The 24992-nt window shown below is 36.8% G+C and overlaps 2 long non-coding RNA genes across 4 annotated transcripts; one reads left to right on the forward strand and one right to left on the reverse strand.

Moving 5' to 3' along the window:
• Positions 1-13053: 13053 nt before the first annotated feature.
• Positions 13054-15933, reverse strand: LOC145133516 (uncharacterized). 3 transcript variants are annotated; one of them, XR_013718601.1, is made up of 5 exons: positions 15703-15933; positions 15437-15552; positions 14465-14641; positions 13874-13958; positions 13054-13770 (listed from the first exon to the last, which is right to left on the reverse strand). It is a non-coding gene; the product is annotated as an uncharacterized LOC145133516 (long non-coding RNA). The 3 variants fall into 3 exon arrangements; XR_013718600.1 differs by having other exon boundaries at positions 13054-13267; positions 13346-13770; positions 15437-15933; XR_013718599.1 differs by having other exon boundaries at positions 15437-15933.
• A 472-nt stretch (positions 15934-16405) lies between these two features.
• On the forward strand, positions 16406-17079 carry LOC145133517 (uncharacterized). Its single transcript, XR_013718602.1, has 2 exons — positions 16406-16514; positions 16628-17079. It is a non-coding gene; the product is annotated as an uncharacterized LOC145133517 (long non-coding RNA).
• Positions 17080-24992: the final 7913 nt, after the last annotated feature.

The raw sequence follows: 24992 nt of genomic DNA on the forward strand, positions 1-24992 counted from the left end.
TCTTATGGCTCCTTAATGCTTCATATGGCTCCTTAATGAAGCATAGACGTTTTTTTTCATTCTCAAGTGTCTTGGACGTTTTTTTTTGTGTTATTTCAAGAGTTTCCTTAAATTTCATTTACTAGTTTTAATGAATAATTGGTTGGTTGGCGTGTAACCACCAAGTTTGTAATAAAGGCTTCATATAAAGCCAAGTTTATGCATGGGAAAGATAAGGCACGCATTTTAATCAAAGAACCCTTATTTTCACTTTGAATTATTGTCATAGTTCACAAATTATCATCTTTTGGACGTGATCCTTGAGTTGATCGAATTCAAACTAATAGGTCTTAGTTTGTCTTCAGATTTACAAGCTATAGGTCTAGTTTGTTTATCAAATCTATCCTTTTCATTCCATATATTTGTGGTTGTTATTCTAGCTTAATTTACCTAAACACTACCCCACTCACTAAATCAAGCCCATACACGCATCATAAGTGGTATCAGAGCGCAGAATGGATTTTGATGATCCGGAGTTCCTACAAAATCTTCGTGAAGCATTAAGAAACATCCAAGAAGGTGGAAATCGAAGGCAACCCCGCCGTGGTGAACATAGGGTTGTGGAAGAATTCAAGGTGTCTGACTTGCCTGAATTTGTTGGTGGAACTGATCCTGAACGCTACTTGGAGTGGGAAAGGAAGATTGAAAGAATGTTCGAGTTCAAAGAAGTGGATGACGAAAAAAGCTGCAAGTATGCCATTCTCAAGCTAAGTGGTGGTGCTTCATTGTGGTTTGAAGGGCTTAAGGCCAAGAGAACCCGTGAAGGCAAAGAAAAAATTTGTTCTTGGCTTTCTCTAAAACGAAAGCTAAGAAAGAGATATGTTCCTTCTACTCATAGAATTGCCACTTACAAGAAGATTGCTGATTTGAGGCAAGGAAAAATGAGTGTTGGAGAATACATTGATGAATTTGAGAAGTTGTCCTTGATGGGGGATATTAAAGAAATTGAAGAACAAAAAATGACTCGTTTTCTAAAAGGGTTGAACTACAACATTGCCAATGTTGTGGAGTTGTATCCTTATGCTGATTTTGGAACTCTTTGTGGTTTGTGTTTAAAGTTGGAGGGGCAAGCCAAAGCACGTTTTGGTGGGAGTTCAAGTTCAAGTCTTGAAAGTCCTAAGTCAAAGTCGTGGTCCAAGCCCGAGTCTAGCAATAGACAAAATTCTGTTTCTACTCCTTCTGGTTCTAGTAGTGTTCCCGTTGCTCCTAAACTTACTAGTGGTACCAAAGAAACTAGTTTGGCGAAAATTAGATGTTTCAAGTGTCAAGGTTTTGGTCATTACCAAAATGCTTGTCCAAACAAAAGGGTGGTGACTTTAAGGGAGGCCATTGAATGTCGTGAAGAGTTGGAGGAAGAAGAGAGGTTGGCGGGTATTTTTCATGATATACAAAAAGAAGAGGAAGAAGAGGAGGAGGTAGAGTATGAAGCACCGGTGTATGATACAGTTTTGGTGCTTAGAACCCTTAAAACTCAAGGGGTTCAAACTGTGGCTGATATAGATCAACGAGACCAATTGTTTCACACCAAATGTTTGGTTAGAGACAAGTGGTGTAGTTTGATTATTGATGGTGGAAGTTGTACTAATGTTGCTTCTAATGAAATGGTGACCAAATTGGGTTTGTCTACTACAAACCATCCAAAACCATATGTTCTTCATTGGTTGGATGATGGAAGCAAAATAAAGGTGACAAAAGAGGTTAGAGTTGGTCTAACTATGAGGTCTTATGAAGATGAAGTGTTGTGTGATGTTATTCCTATGGATGCATGTCATATTTTGTTGGGGCGTCCTTGGCAATTTGATAGGGACGTGTTACATAGAGGGAGGAGCAATGAATATGAGTTGAAACACAATAATAAAAAAATTGTGTTAAAACCCATGTCCCTAACGGCGATAAGGTCCATGAATTCTAAACAAGTAAAAAAACCTAATCTTTCTGTGTTTGCTAGTGAAAGGGAGGTGGAGCAAGTTCTTGACAAAGGTGATGTGATTTACATGCTTGTGGCCAAAGAGCATGCAAAGATGGAGAAGATCGTGAATGGAGAAAATGCTATTGCTGATTTGCTTTTGGAGTTTCAAGATGTGTTTCCAAACGAATTACCACCAGGTTTGCCTCCAATCCGTGGTATTGAACACCAAATTGACCTTATTCCGGGTGCTCCTTTGCCTAATAAAGCTGCCTATAGATGTAATCCGGAGGTGACAAAAGAGTTGCAAAAACAAATTGATGAACTCATGAAAATGGGTTATGTTCGTGAAAGCCTAAGTCCTTGTGTTGTTCCAGTTTTGTTGGTTCCAAAAAAAGATGGTTCTTGGAGGATGTGCGTTGATAGTAGGGCTGTTAATAACATCACCATAAAATACCGATTTCCTATTCCTAGAGTTGATGATTTGCTAGACGAGTTGCATGGTTCTATTGTGTTCTCAAAAATTGATTTGAGAAGTGGTTACCATCAAATTCGTATGCGTGAAGGGGATGAATGGAAAACAGCCTTTAAAACTAAACATGGCTTGTATGAATGGACCGTGATGCCTTTTGGTCTAACTAATGCACCTAGCACTTTCATGCGACTAATGAATGAAGTGCTAAAATATTTTTTGGGCAGGTTTGTGGTGGTGTACCTTGATGATATCTTGGTATATAGCAAGAGCTTGGAGGATCATTTGGTGCACTTAAAACAGGTTTTCGAGATGCTTAGAGCTCAAAAACTCTATGGGAAGCAAGAAAAATGTTCGTTTTTGGTGGAAGAAGTGGCATTTTTGGGTTTTATGGTGTCAAGAAATGGCGTGTCCGTGGACCCATCCAAAACTAAAGCAATCAAGTCATGGCCTATTCCTACTAGCATTTCTGAAGTTAGATCATTTCATGGTCTTGCTTCTTTCTATAGAAGATTTGTTCGTGATTTTAGCACCATTGCAAGTCCCATAACAGGTTGTTTGAAGAAAGAAGTCTTTGCATGGGGAAAAGGCGTTTGAGAAACTCAAGGCATTGTTGTGTGATGCTCCTATTTTGGCTCTTCCAGATTTTTCTCAACCATTTGAAGTGGAGTGTGATGCAAGTGGAGTTGGTATTGGGGCTGTTTTGATCCAATCCAAACGTCCTATTGCTTATTTTTCTGAAAACTTGGGTGGTGCTCGTTTGAATTATTGCACTTATGATAAGGAGTTTTATGCTATTGTTCGTGCTTTAGATCATTGGAGTCATTATTTGCGTGCAAATCATTTTATTTTGCATTCTGATCATGAATCCTTGAAGTACATCAATGGGCAACAAAAGTTGAGCACAAGACATGCAAAGTGGGTGGAGTTCTTGCAATCCTTTCATTTTTCATGCAAATACAAGGATGGAAAAAGCAATGTAGTGGCTGATGCACTCTCGAGGCGTTACTCATTGTTGGTGACTTTGGATGTTCATTTCTTGGGATTTGAAACTCTAAAGGACCATTATCAATCTGATATGGACTTTGCAGATATGTTTTTGAAATGTGCAGGTGGTCCTAATGGTGAATTTGTGATTCAAGATGGCTTTCTATTTAAAGGCAATCGCCTTTGTGTCCCAAAACATGTAATACGGGAGTTGCTGATTCGTGAAGCTCATGGCGGTGGTTTGGCTGGTCATTTTGGCATTACCAAAACTTTGGAGGTGCTTCAAGAACATTTCTTTTGGCCAAAAATGTTGGGGGATGTAACCAACATAGTGGGCAAGTGTGTTACATGTCACATGGCGAAAACAACTTTCAAGCATGGTGTTTACACTCCTTTGTCGGTTCCTATTCGTCCTTGGGAAGATGTGTCCATGGATTTCATTATGGCTTTGCCTAGAACTCAAAGGGGTGATTTGTACTTTAAAGAGGTGGTTCGTTTGCATGGTATTCCTAAAACAATTGTTTCTGATAGGGATTCCAAGTTTCTAAGTTACTTTTGGAACACTTTATGGAGGAAAGTGGGTACTAAGTTACTTTTTAGTACATCCCATCATCCACAAACGGATGGACAAACGGATGTGACTAATAGAACTTTGGGTACTTTGTTGAGAGGGTTGGTTAGCAAAACTCAAAAAGATTGGGACATCAAACTTGCACATGCTGAATTTGCCTATAATCGTTCTCCTACTTATGCAACAGGTCATTCTCCTTTTGAAGTAGTGTATGGTGTGAATCCTTACATGCCTTTGGATTTGATTCCATTGCCAAAGGATGAATTGGTTCACAAGGATGCTAATGACAAGTTGAAGGCCATGATGAAACTACACCAACAAGTTCGTGAGAAGATTGAAACGGTGAATGAGTTGTACAAACAGAAGTCAAACAAGCATAGGAAACCACGTGTCTTTCAAGATGGTGACTTGGTGTGGGTGCATATGAGGAAAGAACGTTTTCCTAACAAAAGGAAAAACAAGTTAATGCCAAGAGCCGAAGGTCCTTATAAAGTGGTGTCACGTGTCAATGATAATGCTTATAAGGTAGATTTGGGAGGAGACCATGGAGTGCATGCTACCTTTAATGTGGGAGATCTTTCACCTTATCTTGATGATGATGGACTTGATGAATTGAGGTCAATTCCTTTCAAAGAGGGAGGGGATGATCCATGCATGGATTATGAAAGCCCAAAAGGTGATGGATTAGTGATCACTAGTGGGCTAGAAGGTGGCTTGGGCTCAATGGTTGGGTTATGCATGGTAACCCACAAATTGAATTAGGGTTGCATGAAGGCTAGGGCAACATTTTTAAGGATTCATAAGTGCTAAAAACGTTACTTTTTGCTTCATAAAGCCTCCTAGCCGTTTTTATCACTCTTTGGTGGATTATGGTTGCACTTTAATGCTTCTTATGGCTCCTTAATGCTTCATATGGCTCCTTAATGAAGCATAGACGTTTTTTTTCATTCTCAAGTGTCTTGGACGTTTTTTTTGTGTTATTTCAAGAGTTTCCTTAAATTTCATTTACTAGTTTTAATGAATAATTGGTTGGTTGGCTTGTAACCACCAAGTTTGTAATAAAGGCTTCATATAAAGCCAAGTTTATGCATGGGAAAGATAAGGCACGAATTTTAATCAAAGAACCCTTATTTTCACTTTGAATTATTGTCATAGTTCACAAATTATCATCTTTTGGACGTGATCCTTGAGTTGATCGAATTCAAACTAATAGGTCTTAGTTTGTCTTCAGATTTACAAGCTATAGGTCTAGTTTGTTTATCAAATCTATCCTTTTCATTCCATATATTTGTGGTTGTTATTCTAGCTTAATTTACCTAAACACTACCCCACTCACTAAATCAAGCCCATACACGCATCATGTATACTTTTAACAAGAAACTATTTATTTCTAAAAGTATAGTTATTTGAAAATGTTAAATCAGAGACCTTAGTCCCAATGCATTTATAGTTTGTATGTCTTATGTGGTTCGATATACTTAGTTCACTATAAACAATGCTCTGATACCAATCTATCACACCCCCAAACCAAGGATGGCGGAAACGTCCGGGGGTGGCGGACTTCATGTATAGTATCACAACAATGAGTATAATAGTGCTCAAAGTAAATACAACCATCATAAATATAATTGAAAAGGTTACACCATAGCATATGTTTACCTGTTTCAAAATCAATTACATTATGATGATGACAAAATGAACTGTTTGACGATTTAACGTCCCATCCTCAAAATGCTGTTGGTTTCCCGTTTCACTGATTTCCTGAGAATACAAGTAGTTTTGAAAAGTGTCAACAATTAAGTTGGTGAGTTCATAAGAGTTTTGCTTGAGGAAGAAACCGTTTTCCTGGTAAAAGCGATTGAGTATGATTTCTAGAAAATCCAATATTTTCTTAGTTAAGTATGAAATAAATGCTCCTATGTTATGTGATAATGAACCCTAGAAAGACCCGTAGATTCCTTCTATAATCATCCAGTGTATATAAGTTATATAAAATTCAAGTTAAATAAACCGTCGAATATAATGGGTCTGCCCTAGGTCCACAACCAAACAAGGAACAGGAAGTAAGGCGGGCCCACCAATTCTAAGTCGATTGTGACTAAATTCGTATATAACTCTGGCATAAACACTTAGCAATTATAGCTGAAGTCTAACAATTCTAGATGAAATGTAGTTTAACAGAAATATGTTTCCAAAGAAAATCCAATATTTTCCTTATAAAAGTTATGTAGCCTTAGATGTCCAGACCGAAATATACAAGTATTTTTCCATACTTAAAGTAATTCATGTGAGTTAAATTGACATAACTCGCTAATTTAAAAGTAAAACCCGTAAATCTTATGATTTGTTAATACCACATGTGAGCTATTATAACCATGCTAAGACTCAGACGGCCTCGTAATACGACGTTCTTCAGGCGTCGCAAGTTAAATGACACTTGTCACCCCAGACCTGTCGGTCTAGCTATTGCATGCAGCTCAGGTGTGGGTTTGTCAGACCCAATATAGATCTATACACAACTATCACGCTCTCCCTACAAGAGACTCTGGTTACAATTTACAGGACTTTTGATTTCGTTACTTTGGAAGTAACGCGAAGCGAATGTCTCACAAATTTATTCATTAACAGATTTACGTGAACTGAACTGAAAACCTTTGGTAAATGAGTTTGAAATGTAAATGATACATAAACTATACCTATTATAGTTTATCCAAAACGTTTGTAATGTAAAAGAACCCCTTTTATGAAAATACATTAGTGCTATGAGTCCATAAACTATTACTATTATGTAGTATATGGAAAACCCATTTGTTTTGAGAGTAAAACCTTTCTCATGTAGTAAAAATCCATAAACTATGCTTATTATAGTTTATTACATGTAGGGATGAGCATATGGACCGGGGAACCGGCCGGAACCGGTACCAGAACCGGAACCGGAACCCGATGGAACCGGTCGGGCCGGGACCGGGACGTTATTTTTGTGGATTTTTGGAACCGGGAATCGGTAGGAACCGGAACCGATATAACCGGAACCGGTAGAACCGGCAAAAACCGGAACCGTATGATGCTATTTTTCGAGGACCGGTTTCAACATTTGAAGACACGACAAGAACCGGTAGGAACCGGGAACCGGTAGAACCGTCGGGCCGATTCGGTTCTTGATTTTGGCCGAAGCCGGTTCCCGGGTCGGGTCCGGTTCCGGCCGGTTCGGTCCTTCTGCTCATCCCTAATTACATGTGTTCGAAATGAATGAAGAATCTTTATCATGAATGACTAAATTTCAGTTTATGATGAAAAACTAACAAGAAAGTACCTTCAATATTTAGAACTTATTGTTATACACTTTGCTCAACATAATACAAAGTGTTATGAAAGTTATAAGCTGTTAACTAGTTTTTAACCTTTCTGCACTGTTTTAGAAGAATCATAGAAAAATCATACGAACTCGAAAACTGAATCCGTAAATTCCGAGAGTTCATAAAATGTGTCTAGTTTATTCGTAATTTTTATTATGATTTTTAGAAGTATTTAACTTGTGTTAAATTGTTCATATTCACAGACTGGTCCGAATTCATTTCTGAAATGATAGGCAGTTTTGTAAAAATCACCATAAATCGTAGAAAAATCTTATGGAGATGTGCAAGTAGTCATTTTAAAGGTATGAACCTAAACTATTTGCATATTAAACAGTTTTGAAAGATATTAAGTTTAAGATATTCAAAACAGTCCGTGAATAAGACTCAACTTTTCTGATGAAGGTTGTTTGAGTTTAGTTGTGTTCTTGGTGTTTTAACTTGTATTCCCCCCCCCCCCCCCCTGAAACTTGAAGAAAACATGAAAATGTAGGGGTATGAACTCACCTTGAGTGATTTCAGTAGATGGATGATGGAGAAAAGAAGTGTTCAACTCAAGAACATTTGGGAGATGCTTGAAGATTTGAAGATCTAACAACAAATATGACGATATTTGTGTAAGTAATCTATGATTTGGATGAAGGATAGTAGAATATCTAAGTGTAGGAGGAAGATACTTACCAATTGTGGAGGAAGAACCCAAGACCAGCCTTTGAATCTCGAATTTTAGAGAGAGAAAGTGAGAGAGAATGAAGTTTGTTCTTTGGTGGAAAAATGAGAGAAATATGAGGAGAGAAGGGAGTTTTCCAGCCTTTGATCAAGGATGTGGCTGGAAAAATGATGGAAAGAGTACAATGAAAGGACTAGGTATGGTGGAAGGACAATGGCTGGTCATGGAGTGGGCATGGGTGGTTGCTTGTGTCATACACTAAAGTAAAGTCAACACTCCACCAATAATATCCCACCCACTCTTCTTGGATAAGGATTATACCCCAAAAACGTGATTAATTATGAAGTATGGGGTTCTATATGTTAAAATATGATTTTGGGTGAAAATCCCGCGTTAAAATCACAAAAAACGGGCTCAAAACGCTAACAATATTGAAAACCAGGAAAAAATTGCCAATTTCCGAAATTCAGAACCGAAGGTGCGAAGGTTCGGCTCCTTAGGAGCATAGAATCGAAGGTAGGGTTCGGTTGTATATGGGAACCGAGAGGTCTCGCAGGCGGCTCATCAGAAGGGACCGAAGGTCAAGATCTCGGACCGAAGGTAGTCCTCTCGGACCGAAGGTGGCCTCTCGGACCGAAGGTTACTTTCGGTTCCTTAGTAGTTTCGGTTCAGGAGGTGGTTTCGGTTCTCAGGAGGATTTCAGTTCCTTAAGGGAGGTTCGGCTCCTTAAGAGGGTTCGGCTCCTTAAGAGGTTTCGGCTCCTTAAGGCTGTTTTTCGCGTAGACTTTCGTTTTCGAGCGGTTTTCGACTAAATTAAGGATCGGGATGCCCCGGGCGATTATAAAAAGTTGAGAGAGATTTTGAGAGAGATTTGGGAGAGATTTGACATATTTGGAGAGATTTGACATACGGAGAGAGATTTGGGAGAGATTTCACATACTTGGAGAGATTTCACATTCAGAGAGAGATTTCTCATACTTTGAGAGATTTCTCATTCAGAGAGAGATTTGGGAGAGATTTCACATACTTGGAGAGATTTCTCATTCAGAGAGAGATTTGGGAGAGATTTCACATACTTAGAGAGATTTGGGAGAGATTTGAGGTAGGGAGAGATAGAGTGAAAGAGATTGGGAGAGACTTCTTTTGTGACCTTTTTTAGTGTTTGGCTTTGTAACGCAAGGTTTGTAAACCTCGTTATGATTGTTATATGCTCCCGAGGGGTATGGAATAATGTTTTATCGAGTAGATTCATCACTTACCCTGATTAGGGTTTAGAATTTCCGAACACGTGGAAACTCTAAGTGATACTTTATATTAAGATTGCGAGTTGTTCAATAAGAAACATAATGGAAACCCTAATATACAAGGGTTAGATGAGTTTACCGGTTTGACTTGTTGACTATAGTTGACTTTGACTTGGTCAAACTTGACGGTTGTCACACGTATGACTTCAAAACCCGACTAGCAATCGTAGCTCTTAAAAGCTGTTGTCGAACTCTGAACAAATCAATGACGCGTCCATTAGATAAGGGATCATATATTCCTCCATTCTAGATATCATATGGACTGAGACATGGATTATAATCATTCTCTCTGTCCATTTGTTGTTTCCCGATTTCCGATTTATGACGACCGACTAATTGAACAAATCAAATCAGTCCTGGCTTGGCCAAGCACTTCGGGGTGTCATCACTAAATCATCGAGGGGCCCACAAATATCGCTTTTATCCCTTTAAGGGTAAAAGGAATGGATAAAATTCGACTCATATGCTTGTTCTACTACTTGTTGAATCATACACAAAGGCACATTTTATAACATCGAGTTACCAATGCGTTTTCATACAATCAATGCATAACCAACTCATAGGCAACAAGTCATATCTCTAGGTTTGAAGAATATAAGATATTATCGTCTCATGATCACTCGTGATAAAATCCATGAAGTGATTCAAATGAGCGTGGGTTTAATCCAATACTCAGAACTTATGAGCACTCATGAATGTTGCAGCAACTCTTGCTATGTCCACTACCTTGGACATCTACAAACCAGCTTCATGACAATCTTGATTCATATCTACTTCCAACATATGACCGACTGTGGATGGTTTGAATAACTTAGTCATTCAGGAAGAACGACCTAGTTATTCTGGAAGTCAAAACATGCAAAGTGAAACACAAGAATAATCGAATCCAATATGGTCTCAGAACTTATGAATATAAATAAAACACCTTTTATTTATCACCATATTGATTACCCATTATTCATTGTATACTGTTTCAACTATCAACTTTATACTTGAATTAAAACAATAGTTGTCCCATGCTCCAAGCATGTACACTATGTTTTCTAAACACTAGTCATGCCATACACCAAGTATGCACACTATGTTTGTCTAAACATTAGTTATGACATACACCAAGTATGCACACTAAGTTTGTCTATGATCTTTACTCTATGAAATAGATCGATTGAGCATAATTCCAATGATTCTTATTTCACAATCCCAATTCCTTACCGCAAATGCAAGAATTCCAAATCCTGCCATTTACCTAAATCTGTTAGATTCTAAACTTATATGCATTGATCCTCTTGTAATGATTATGTACAAAGTCACAAAGACTTGTCAACAGACATTACAGAGTATTCCAATGGAGATCAACTCCATGCAAACGAAGTCTCGGATTTAAAGCACAATGCTTTGAACATCCTTCTTGCATTAAGTTTCCTAATCTTACACAGATCTAATGAATAACTTCCACCTATGGGAATATTTCCACATTCCCATTTTGACTATCACTTCTGAACAAGAGTTGCCTCTTTTCAGAATATGTCAATATGGTCCTCTCCAAAAATTTACACCATACTTCCAACTGTCCCTGAGCAACCAATCTTTGGTAAACCTTAGATTGTCATCGACAATTGCTTAATCAAATTAGTCATATCTAGTTCTAGTAGTTTTTCCCTCTTAATGCTCTAGGCATTTGGAAAAATTTAGAATAAATGAATATTATAGCACATGCAATCGACCCTATATCTGAAGCATATGGGACACGATTCATGATGTCTCACATAAAGACATGATACTAGACCAGTCTTTTGCTATAATATTTTTATTTCTATTTGCCAAGTTCTCATAATTCAGATTATGAAAAGGGATGACGTAATCATAATCGAATTTTAGAACGCAAATAATGGACCCATATATAGAATTTCCTTATGTTGAGCCATTCCAACATAAAATTCATATATATCCTTGACTAAAGATGATTAAAACCTCAATCTAAGCTTTTATAATTGAAATGGAGTATTATTTCCTCTCCCTTAATTATAGCAAAAACAACTTTTCCCAATTGAACTCTTGTTTTTCTATAATTAACATTGCTAACTTGCAATACTTATTATAATTATCATGCTCCCACTAACATGATGATTATTAGCATAACACTTATGCTCCCACTAGCTTTGACATGTACTCAGAAATCAGCTGGACTTCTAGAAATCAATACTTTATTGACTTTCATACCAAAAGTTCAGATTTCTGATACGAGATGCATTGATAAAACTTTATCAAAGTCATACACCTTCCCTTAGATAGCTCATATGTGTGTCTAAACAATTTTAGAACTATGAAAAGGGATGTCGTAATCATAGTCTCAACTGTTTAGACCTTTGCCATTTCTCACAATTCCATGTTAGTGTGTCGGTTAACCAGACACGCTCCACTAACGAATTTGAGAATGCAAATATCACAATTGCTATCTACTTAAAATCTACTTAGTGAAAGCGTTTCCTCACCATCATTTTCATGAATCGGAGAGAAACCTTATGACACTTAGATTTTATAGTGTATGTGTTCCTTTCTCTGTGAATTTGTCAAAACCATAATCTCAAGACACGGTTAGTGATAAATTCATATGGAATGAACTTGTGCAACCTTAAATTCTTGCCTCCTGGCCGCACAAGGGCCTGCCATTGCTTCCAAGTTGTTATGCAACCAATTGAGAACTCTCAGAACTCATATGCAAAGCCAACTTTAACTGGAATGGGCACAAAAATAGGAATATGTCAACATGATAGGTTATAAACCTCAAGTCGTGAGCTAGTGAGAAACTACAGGTTTTATTCTTGATTAGATCTTGAAGCTTTTTAAAATCTTTAAGACTCCTACTGTCCTCTTGACATATAAGACTCTCTTGCCAAATATTCAAGAGATAGTGCGGATTCTTTATCAAGACAAACACTTCACACAATTGGCCTTAGTTGGTCTTTGTTTTATCCAAAATATCACAACTTACCAATTTCAAATGTACAAGAGTAGGACACAATTTACTCTTACATTTGACAAGTGTTAACAAACCTTCTATATGATATGTCACTCAAGTTACAATCTTGGAGTATGACTCTAAGAATTGTTTTGGAACGAAGTATGAGTCATCTTCTTGATTTAACCATTTGTACAAGTCACGACTCCTCTTCTTAGCCATAAGAATGCACTAAGATGTCCCTAGAGGATGAATTGTGATATGGTCTCACAATCATTAAGATGATCATAAAACATGATACTAAAGTACTCTCCCATCTTTTCAGATTTGAGAAACTTTTATCTTTCTGCCAAATTTGATTCTTCTCATTCGTTCTGCCAAACATCGAAACTTTTCAATGCTTCAGAATTATACTTAAACTTGTAAGTATAACCATATTTACTAAACTTCAGTAAATCATGACGAATAATCTTATCGATCTTTGTGGTGGACTTGATCAGTGCACAAGAATGTGTACTCGATCCCTTAGTCCTTCACTTGACTCACATATACATGTGAACAAGGAATTAGTCTTAATTTTCCAAAGATTAAAATTCTCATTCATCATACAACTTGCATGATTCCAAGTTTCTATTCAACTGAAACTTAGGTGATGAGAATCTTTCCTTATTTGGTAAACTATGACACTACCACAAATGAAAGAATCAAATCCATTTTCCAATATTGCTATTAACGGAATCATATAAGCAACAATTTTTCCACAAATGCCATTGTAAGGATACTTAAAATAAATTAAAAAATGAAACTTTTCTTTTATTTAAAACTTGCGGAAAAACTTATCCTTACAATGCAAATGCATATGAAAACTATGTTGTTATCAATCTATCACAACTCTTAAGCAGCAGCTCAAAAATTCTGATCACCAAACCATGCGATCGAAATCCATCTTCGCGATCAGAATCAGCTTTCTTCTTTAAGCTTCCTCTCTTTTCTTTGATTCTTAAAACTTCAACATGTGACCCAATCACATCATGTAATAAAAATCTCCAAATAGGAACTTAATAGAGTTAGATAGTGGACTTACCTGAAGCAGAGTCAAACTTTTTGACTAGACCTTCTCTCAGATCTTTCAGGTAGTTAGGGCAGCTTTGCAACCAATGCCCCTTCCTTTGGCAATAGAACCATATGGACCCTTTGGGAATGGTACACTGGACTATCTCAGACTTGCCTTTCTCTTTACCATTTGGTCAACCGAGTTGACTATGGCCAATCCCTTTCCATTGGGAAGAGAAAGCTTTTCTGGATATCCAATGTTACCAATTGTCAATGTCCATTGTAGTTTGGGAAGTTGATCTACTAATCAAATTTGCTTTACCAGAGCTCCAAATCATTGCTGATTCAGCAGCATCAAGCAATAGATAAGAACATTCAGGGTCATGTTGTCACACCCCTGGCTGAGGTGGCGAAACATGCCGGGCTGTGCAACTAAGTTCATGGATCACAGGCAAACTGAATATACAACACAAGTACAACAATAAACAACATAACATTCGTGTTCCATCTTGATATTTGAATACAAGGTTTTTACAAATAATAATAATACATGAATTACCTTAACAGGTAGGCATATGATACAACAACAAATAAACTTGGTCACCTGTAATCCAATCTGTCTTGAATGTCTGTTTAGTAGTTTCCTGAGAATACATGTAGTTTTGAAAGTCAACACAAAGGTTGGTGAGTGTCACAGGTTTTCTGCTAACGCAGTAATACTTTTAATAAGTCTAAAAAGTATTAACTTTGTATGTATAACTATAACGATAGATAAAAACAGTATTTGCAAAGAGTCTTTAAAATCCAAGAATGTATTTTGATATGAGTAAATTCATGCTTTTAACATGTACTTGTAATAACTCCTTGAAAGTCAAAATGAATGCTTTGTATAAGTAACTTACATACTTAAAAATGTACTTGTAATGACTTATTGAAAGTCAAAATGGATGTTTTGTATAAGTAATTTCCATACTTAAAATGTACTTGTAGTGACTTCTTAAAAGTCAAAATGAATGCTTTGTATAAAAAAATTTTCATACTTAAAAATGTACTTGAAGGCAACCAAGCCTATGGTTGTAGTAAGAGAAAGAGAGAGATTCATGTTAATGTTTTTAGTGAGTTCTATAATCGAGCTATGGAAGAAAAGTACCCCTCCCTACGACGCTTCATTGGACGTCGTAGTAATGATCGTAGACACGTATCACCTGCTACGATTGATCAGTCGATGGTTGTAGCTAGCAACCGCAGGTGGGGTTGTCGACCCCATATAGATCTATGCATATGTACCTCGCTCCGAAGATTAACGATTATAGCAGTGTGGGGCAGGCTAAGTAATTAAACTCAGCTAATGAATAGTAGCGTCTCACTCAAAACCCATTAACGAAAAGTTGTGAATAACTCTCAGCCCTAACTTAATTAAATTAAGTGCCAGGCATAATGAATTTCGTAGTATAGCATTCGTAAAAGCCGAGTATGGTTGTCGTATTTATAAATGTATAAATTACTCGCTTTTATAGAGAAATGTAGTTCAATATAATGGTCTTTTATAAGTGTGTAAAGCCTCATGCATAAAAGTATTCATGTATAAAAGTCTTTGAAACTTGTAAATACTTTAAACTTGTATATGTGTGTAAAGCCTTATGCATAAAAGTATTCATGTATAGAAGTCTTAAAACTTTGGAATACTTTAAATTGGTGGTATGCATATCATATAAGACTAAAAATGAATGTTTCAAATTAATGAACATATGTACATGTATAAACTTTATTCATATAAACATATAAATATACATGTATAGTAATATCTTGAACCATTGAAATACTACACAATTTCATAACGTACTTGTTATAATTTAAAAATCATAAAACTTTGTATCATGTAGTATTTTTTGTGTGAAATGGTTATTTCACAATAAAATAACCATAATACGTATACGAAAATTTATACTAGTTTATTCGTAACAATATATTAAATTGTTAAATAATAATATTTTTATAAACTAGGTTTTTCGCATAAAAAGGTAATTGGTTTGTATAAACAAAATATATCGACACATGTATTCCACCCCCCCCCCCCCCCCCGAAGTAATTGAAATATTAAAAAGGGGTCGTAAGCACTCACCCTTGAAGCGTGAGTTCCAATCGTTCGAAGTCGGTTCCTTTTGAGAAACTTGTCGTGAGATTTGTTACGTGACATTTCACATTCTTAAAACGAACCACCGAGTATATTTGTATTTCCTAATAAACCAAAGGGTAGTTTTGGTATTAATCATTAAGTATATGGTGGTCTTTCTTTAAATTAATAAACTCTAGTGTTTGATTTTGCCAAAATCATACTTTAGGGACTAATATTGAGAATTATTCTCAAGACAGGGGTTGATAACGTACATTTTAAAGCTGACTTGGGGTTCCAGGTCTAGGTTGGTTATGGTTTCTTAGTGGAGGGACTATTTCTGGATAAATCCAAAGGGAGTTTGGACTTAATAATTGAATTAATCCAAAGGAGGGGTCAATCTCGTGAACTCAACATCTTCAAGGTCAGATTTAAATAAATGGAATCGAAGTTTGAACAGTTCCCTCTTTTAAACCAGTCGCAATTTCTTTTGCAGTTCAAACAATTTGGGGACGAGACCACGACCTAGGTCTCATGATTCCGACTGGAGCAGTCGAATGGACATCCAATTAATAGAAATTACAAATGGTGGTGGTCGATCGAATACTCATATTATCATCAAGTGGTGGCCGGTCGGGGTTCCATAGCAATGACAACAAGCGGAGATAGCGGCGGAGGGTGGCTCTGCGACAGCAGCAGACGGAGGAGGGTCGGACGTCCGCTGCTTCTTGGTCGGCTGCTAGGTACGAGGGAGAAGGTTTGATCGGCGATGAGAGAGGTGTCTCCGGGTCTTGACGAGATGAAGAAAGAACGGGATGGGGGTAGGGTAGCAGCGAGGGTCGATGGGGTCCGAAGAGATGGAAGGCGTGAAGAAGCAGCGAAGTCTTCTTCGTCTCTTCCGGCTGTGAGGTGTGAGGTCTGGACATTGCAAGCAGGTGGGGATTCGGTGGTGAAGGTCGACGGGAAAGAGGAAAAGTCTCGATTGAAGAGGAATCAGCAACAGCAAAATGTTTGACTGCTTCGTTTGAAAGTAAACAAGGAGCAGAAATGGTTCAATGGTTTACTTGTGGCCATCGATCATCAACATGTAATCCTCTTGATTCACTCGATGGGATATTTAGTATGTGTGTTTGTTGCTTGAAATTGCCATGGAAAGCAGATGAAGCCATATCAATTAGTGGTTGAATTTCTCATTTGCAGGTATACATGAAATCACGAACAAGAATGTTCTTGTGTTCTTGGCTGGGAACGAATGCATAAAGGAAGAACATGGATGTGTGCTGGGTTTGATGTTCAACAGGAGGTGAAAACGGGGATTGAAAAAGAAGGGAAACAGGAAGAGTCCTTCAATTTTTCTTTGAATCTGATCAATTTTTATGATCAAAAGTTTAATGGTTGTTTGATTGTTTGTGGATCAGTAGTTGAAGAGTAGAAGTAATACCAGACAGTGTTTTCCTCATAGCTGTGTGTGAGCTGTATGCAGGTGAAAATAAAACGTGGGGAGAAAGTATCGTGAAGTGCAAGAATGTATTTCCCCTTAGAGTGTTTATTTGTACAAAATATAATTTAGAAGGAACCACAAATGTGTTGTCATTTTAAGTGTAAAAAGTATAAGTTTGATTTTTAATATTTTATATAATGTATTTAATGTATGTGTATTTGCTTTAAATAAATATATATTTGTGTATGAATTTATTGATTGGTATGGATATATTTTTAATAGATTTAATATACCTTTTTATTGTATGTATGTGTATATTGATAAATAATAACTTTCCTTATGTATTTTTTGTAATTTATATCGAAAATGAATTTCCAATAACAAAACAAGAAAATGTTAAAATTTATAAATTGAGGTTTGATGCTGATTTCGGCGTGATTCTATGATGTTCCAAGAATCTGGTTCACAATGTATGATTTTTTTGACTTTTGTAAATATATATTCTTTTATCAAAAATATTTCAAATATGAATTTAAATATAGGCTATAGCCTGAGTCCAAAAACATTTTCGGAATCTCTATTTGAGGTGTGCAAGTTCCTCAATGGATAGAAACGGTTTTTGTGGTTTTTAAGAAATCAGTATTCTACTGATTTTGGATTCTTAAAACGGTCGTATCATTTGCATACGAACTCCGTTTTGGACGTTCTTTATATTTTCGGAATCAGGGAAACGTGTACTACGAGACTAGAATTTTTATATTGCTCACAACTGCTTAACACATATTTTCAGTTTTTCACACGCATTCCTATGGTTGCAGTTTGAGCTGTTTGATTGGTTTATCGATTTACACATTTGGAAGTAAAATACCATCTGATATCTTATAATAGTTGAAATAACTCATTTATTTTATATTAGATGCACAAAAACTCAATGATTCAAACTACAAAGAGACTTACTGTGAACTTGACCGTTCACAGTCTTTGACTAAAATTCCGAGATGTCACATTACCTCCCCGTTAAGGGAATTTCGTCCCGAAATTATTATGGTTCAGGTTACTTTGTTTTACTATCACTTTGTTTTAGTATCATTTCCTTCCAGTAGCAAAGGGAGCACCACTGAAAAATTGCGGATACTTTTGTTTCATTTGATCCTCACGTTTCCAAATAAACTTCAGCTCTCTACGAGAGTTCCATCGGACGTTTTACTATAGTTATGTGGCTTTGTTTGAGGCTTTTGATTTCTTGATCCCATGATCTCCACCGGCTCCTTCACGAAGTGAAGTTTAGTGTTGACCTGGATCTCATCGAGAGGAAAGACAAGGTTCTCATTAGAGAGACACTTTTGAAATCGTATACATGGGAGGTGTCGTGAACTTTGTTGAGTTCTTGAGATAATTTGAGTTTATACGCCATCAGACCAATCCTTGCTAGGATTTCAAAAGGTCCAATGTAACAGGGGGTTTAGTTTACCTCGTTTTCGAAATCTAATGACACTTGCCATAGTGCAACCTTTAGTAGGACAAAGTCTCTGACTTTGAATTCTAAGGTTATGTGTCTTGTGTCGGCATAGCTTTTCTGATGACTACGTGCAACATTCAATTGTTCCTTTATCTTAACGATCTTCTTCGTTGTTTCCTGATTGCCCTTAGGGCCAGTGAGTAGAGTATCTCCAGCGTGCCTTATAGCTAATGGAGTATCTCCTTGAGATAGGTCCTGGCAGGTTTCTCCATTTTGTCAGTTTCTTTGAAGCTAGGAAATGGGCAGTCTTGGTTAAACGGTCAACCACTACCCATACGGTGTCATAACCGCTTGAAGTTCTTGGCAACTTCATTAAGAAGTCCATGGTCATCTGTTCCTATTTCCAATTCGGGACTGGCGGTTGTTATAGTAGACCTGATAGTTTTTGGTACTTTGCTTTGACTTTGGAGCAAGTCAAGCGCTCACTGTCATAGGTGGCAATCTCTAGCTTCATGTTGGGCCACCAATACAGCTTCTGAAGATCGAGGTACATCTTATCTGATCCGAGGTGTATTGAATATCTCGAATTGTGAGCTTCGTTTAAGACTAGACTCCTAACTTCACCAAACTTAGGGATCCAAATCCGTTTTATGAAATATCGTGTTCCATCTTCCTTGAGTCCGAATTGTTTGTCCATTCCTCGAAGGTTTTTCTTCCATGATATTCTCGAGTTTGAGTGCTTTTAGCACATCACTAATTTAGGTGGTGAGATTGGAGTGGGTGGTTAGGGTTAGAGCCTTTACACGAAGAGGCTTTGCTTGCTTTTTCCTTCTTAATGCATCTGCCACGACATTAGCTTACTAGGATGAATACGAACTTCGCATTCGTAATCATTTAGCAACTTGACATATCTTTGTTATCTCATATTGAGATCCTTCTAATCTAAGATGTGTTAAAGGGTTTTGTGGTCAATGAACACGACACACTTTGTTCTGTAGAGGTAGTGTCTCCAAATCTTTAAGGCCTACACTACATCTCCTAACTCTAAGTCGTGGGTAGTATAGTTGGTCTTGTTTGGCGTGAGTTATATGGATGCATATGCAATGACTTTATTCTTTCTGTATCAGCACGTATCCCAACCCTTGGTGAGAGGCATCGCGGAATACTACAAAGTCTTTCGTTCCCTCTAGAAAAGACACAATTGGTGCACTGCACAATAATTGATTCAATTTATGGAAGACAGACTCTTGTTTGTCTCCCCAATCGAATTTCTTGTCTTTCTGGCTTTGTGCGGTGAGAGGCTTGGCTATTTTTGAGAAATTCTCGATGAATCTCCTATAATAGTCTGCAAGCCTTATGAATTGGTGTATTTCATTTGGTGTCAATAGTCAGTTCGAATGGCATATCCAGAAACTTGTAGTGACTGTACCGAGTCTTGAATGCCGTCTTTGGAATGTGTGCTTCTTACACTCTGAGTTGATGATATTCAGATCTTAGATCGATCTTTGAGTAGTAATGGGATCCTTGTAGTTGGTCGAACAGGTCATCTATCCTCGGGAGTGGATATCGGTTCTTTATAGCGAGTTTCTTCAACTCTCGACAGTCGATGCATATCCTGAACGATCCATCCTTCTATTTGACAACAATATCGGATCTCCTCATGGAGAGAAGTTTGGCCGGATAAAGCCTTTGTCTAGAAGTTCTTGAATTTGACTGGACAGTCCTTGCATTTCCGATGGAGCCAGACGATAAGGAGATCGTGCCGCTGGTGCAGCACCCGAGATTAGGTCAATTCGGAACTCTATCTGTCTGACTGGGGGTACTCTAGGAAATGCGTTCTGGTAATCGCACACTTGCAGCATGTCTTTGATTTCCTTACCCTTGTCTTGCATATCCACCACGTGGGCCAAGAAAGCAAAGCATCTCTTCTACAAACACCTTCTTGCCTTCATGCAAGAGATGGTTCTTAGATTCCTCCCTAGTTTGTCTCTATAAATCAAAAGAGCTTCGTTGTTGGGTATAGGTAGTCGGACGGCATTTTGTAACATAAAATCTCTGTTTGATGAAGTGATAACCAATCCATTCTAATGATCACATCAAAACTTCCAATGGTCATAGGCATTAGGTTGACGTGAAGGACGTGGTTATTTAGGTCCTTTCTGCAAAACTTAGAGGTGTAACCTCTTAAGTTATAGATGTTGCAGACCCTACAATTTCCGACATGGTGAAAATTGCACTTGGTATAGTGGCGTAAAGTCCTAGAGTAGGGGTTTTGGTTGAGTGGGAGTGTATTTGATTATAGCGTACACAATTACAAGTTCTGGACTGGGTTTGCGATGTTTGAAGTTCCCTTTTGACTTGCCCTGGGACTTCTTTTTTTGTACTCCTAAGCTGGTTCTTTTTGGTTTGTGGGGTCATGATACCCTGACAGATATACTATTATGTCAATTGATAAGCCAATTGCTTAGCACTATCAAAGGTAGTGGGTCTGGATGCATTAACCGGACCTTAAACTATGAAGCTAATCCCCAGATGTACCTTTCAGTATTTTTGTATTCTGGGTTCACCATTCCCGAGTAAAGGTTTGCGAGGTCGTTAAATCAGAAAGTACATGCAGTCACATCCGATCTTTTTATAGTAAGGTTCCAAATTATAGAGAGACAATTGAAACCTACTGATTTCAAACGATGGAGAGAGAATTGAAATTTGGAGACTACTGAATGATCGATTAGGAACTATGGGTTTCTCTGCTACGACGGTAGCGGAGCCATTGGTTCTTGGTTCTTCCTTGGGTTTAGGCAGATTAGGAAGATTTAAACGTTATACCAGATTTTTAAGTGTATTTTAAAATGTATATGTTGTTCTGGGGTTGATATAAGGTTTCTATAGTACTAGGTTCCTGTAGCGAATCTTGATAACATCCTTTAATCTCAAAAACTTTCAACCATTGTAGTCTGTCAAACTCCTGGCTCAAGGTTTGTTGTTCACCGGCCCGACCATAAATAACATAGGCATACGTTCCAGGTTTATTTATGGTATGGCTTATGTACGGTACTAACCTTAATTGAGGCGTTTGGCCTAAAGGGTTGAGTTGGTAGTTTTAGTTGGAGGCATGTTAGAATTTTTATTAAGTGTTCTCATCGTGGGTCAGAGTATATATATAACTCTTACATGTTATTGTTGGTGGGGTTTGTAGTATTATTAATTTTTGTTTTGTACTTCCCGACTACCGAGCACAAATGAATGCCAGACATGAAGTACCGTAAGTAGTCGAGAAACAGTGTTATTAATATTAATAATACTTTTATAAGAAGCTAGTTGCTATAGTTGTATTCCTCTTTCGAGGATACGAGTTCTCTATAGCCAATTTAGCTCTGATACCAATCTGTCACACCGCCGGCCGAGGCGGCGGAACATGCTGGGCTGTGCAACTAAGTTCATGGATCACAGGCAAACTGAATATACAGCACAAGTACAACAATAAACAAAATAGCATTCGTGTTCCATCTTGATATTTGAATACAAGGTTTTTACAAATAATAATAATACATGAATTGCCTTAACAGGTAGGCATATGATACAACAACAAATAAACTTGGTCACCTGTAATTCAATCTGTCTTGAATGTCTGTTTAGTAGTTTCCTGAGAATACATGTAGTTTTGAAAGTCAACACAAAGGTTGGTGAGTGTCACAGGTTTTCTGCTAACGCAGTAATACTTTTAATAAGTCTAAAAAGTATTAACTTTGTATGTATAACTATAACGATAGTTAAAAACAGTATTTGCAAAGAGTCTTTAAAATCCAAGAATGTATTTTGATATGAGTAAATTCATGCTTTTAACATGTACTTGTAATAACTCCTTGAAAGTCAAAATGAATGCTTTGTATAAGTAACTTACATACTTAAAAATGTACTTGTAATGACTTATTGAAAGTCAAAATGGATGTTTTGTATAAGTAATTTCCATACTTAAAATGTACTTGTAGTGACTTCTTAAAAGTCAAAATGAATGCTTTGTATAAGAAATTTTCATACTTAAAAATGTGCTTGAAGGCAACCAAGCATATGGTTGTAGTAAGAGAAAGAGAGAGATTCGTGTTAATATTTTTAGTGAGTTCTATAATCGAGCTATGGACGAAAAGTACCCCTCCCTACGACGCTTCATTGGACGTCGTAGTAACGATCGTAGACACATATCACCTGCTACGATTTATCAGTCGATGGTTGTAGCTAGCAACCGTAGGTGGGGTTGTCGACCCCATATAGATCTATACATATGTACCTCGCTCCGAAGATTAACGATTATAGCAGTGTGGGGCAGGCTAAGTAATTAAACTCAGCTAATGAATAGTAGCATCTCACTCAAAAACCATTAACGAAAAGTTGTGAATAACTCTCAGCCCTAACTTAATTAAATTAAGTGTCAGGCATAATGAATTTCGTAGTATAGCATTCGTAAAAGCCGAGTATGGTTGTCGTATTTATAAATGTATAAATTACTCGCTTTTATAGAGAAATGTAGTTTAATATAATGGTCTTTTATAAGTGTGTAAAGCCTCATGCATAAAAGTATTCATGTATAAAAGTCTTTGAAACTTTTAAATACTTTAAACTTGTATATGTGTGTAAAGCCTTATGCATAAAAGTATTCATGTATAGAAGTCTTAAAACTTTGGAATACTTTAAATTGGTAGTATGCATATCATATAAGACTAAAAATGAATGTTTCAAATTAATGAACATATGTACATGTATAAACTTTATTCATATAAACATATAAATATACATGTATAGTAATATCTTGAACCATTAAAATACTACACAATTTCATAACGTACTTGTTATAATATAAAAATCATAAAACTTTGTATCATGTAGTATTTGTTGTGTGAAATGATTATTTCACAATAAAATAACCATAATACGTATACGAAAATTTATACTAGTTTATTCGTAACAATATAGTAAATTGTTAAATAATAATATTTTTATAAACTAGGTTTTTCGCATAAAAAGGTAATTGGTTTGTATAAACAAAATATATCGACACATGTATTCCCCTCGAAGTAATTGAAATATTAAAAAGGGGTCGTAAGCACTCACCCTTGAAGCGTGAGTTCCAATCGTTCGAAGTCGGTACCTTTTGAGAAACTTGTCGTGAGATTTGTTACGTGACATTTCACATTCTTAAAAGGAACCACCGAGTATATTTGTATTTCCTAATAAACCAAAGGGTAGTTTTGGTATTAATTATTAAGTATACGGTGGTCTTTCTTTAAATTAACAAACTCTAGTGTTTGATATTGCGAAAATCATACTTCAGGGACTAATATTGAGAATTATTCTCAAGACAGGGGTTGATAATATACATTTTAAAGCTGACTTGGGGTTCCAGGACTAGGTTGGTTATGGTTTCTTAGTGGAGGGACTATTTCTGGATAAATCCAAAGGGAGTTTGGACTTAATAATTGAATTAATCCAAAGGAGGTGTCACACCCCAAAACCGGAACAGCGGAATCGTTCGGGGGTGGAGGACGTCATGTTCAGTATCACAACAATGCATAGTAGTAAACAAGCAACAACATCATCCATTGCATTCATAGTATAATTTCATACAAGTGTGTTCTGTAAAGTTTAATAGACACAAAAAATATGAAGCAATATAAAAGATGAGTCTTGAACGAGCTCCATCTTCTCAAAACCTGGCATCGGTACCTGTCTACTGGTGACCTGAGAATACAAGTTATTTTGAAAGAGTTTATCAGCTTTAAAGCTGGTGAGATCATAAGTATTTTAGTGTCTGTGTTTGTATGAAAGTGTTTGTAAGTACTTGATGTATAAGTTTGTAAATGTTTGTAAAGTGTTTGAATCTCCTAGAAAACCCTATATTTTCTACTAAAGTAGCCTTCTACCAAGGCATCAAGTGTTTGTATGTGTGTCTCTTGTAAGAGTATGTATTTTCCCAAATCTGACTATCATTAACCAAGAATATAGTTTTTACATTACTGTTCATTGTGTGAAGATCATAAAGTGAATGCAATGGGGAAATAAAATAGTACTGTAGTGTTGTATTAAGTAACTACTACTGTACTAACTACCTTAAACCAATTGTTATTTAAAGTACCATGTGATATGCCTGTACCATGCTACCGACTAGAAACGCGACGATGTAAGACGTCGGAAGGAATGACGTTTGGCACCCGTAGACTTGCAAGTCCCACTGTAGCTAGCAGCAAGGTGTAGGATAGTCAATCCAGTATAGATCTATACACAAACTCAACGCTCTCCACTTAAGGAGATTCTGGATACAAAAAGGGACATCACAGGTGATGCCATGCCCCGTTACGTGGCTCACATAACTGTAGTAGTGTTCTTGTATATGTATTGTGTGTACTAGCTGTATTGTATGTTCTCTCTCTGTCTAGTATGTATGTATGTTCTCTTTGTATGTTATTGTTTGTTTCTCATCATAGTATGCTCTGTTTGTTTCTCATCATAGTATATTATGTTTATTTCTCATCATAATATTCTCCATCTGTATGGTATGTTTGTTTCTCATCATAGTATGTATTGACTCATGTATGAACTGACTCATTGTATGTTTCACTGTTCTAGTAATTGTATTAGTAACTTCCTAAACTATACCTATTATAGTTTACTAG

This window comes from Lactuca virosa, chromosome 8 (assembly GCF_052849685.1).
Source record: "Lactuca virosa cultivar CGN04683 chromosome 8, Lactuca_virosa_CGN04683_v6, whole genome shotgun sequence".
Lineage (NCBI taxonomy): Eukaryota > Viridiplantae > Streptophyta > Magnoliopsida > Asterales > Asteraceae > Lactuca > Lactuca virosa.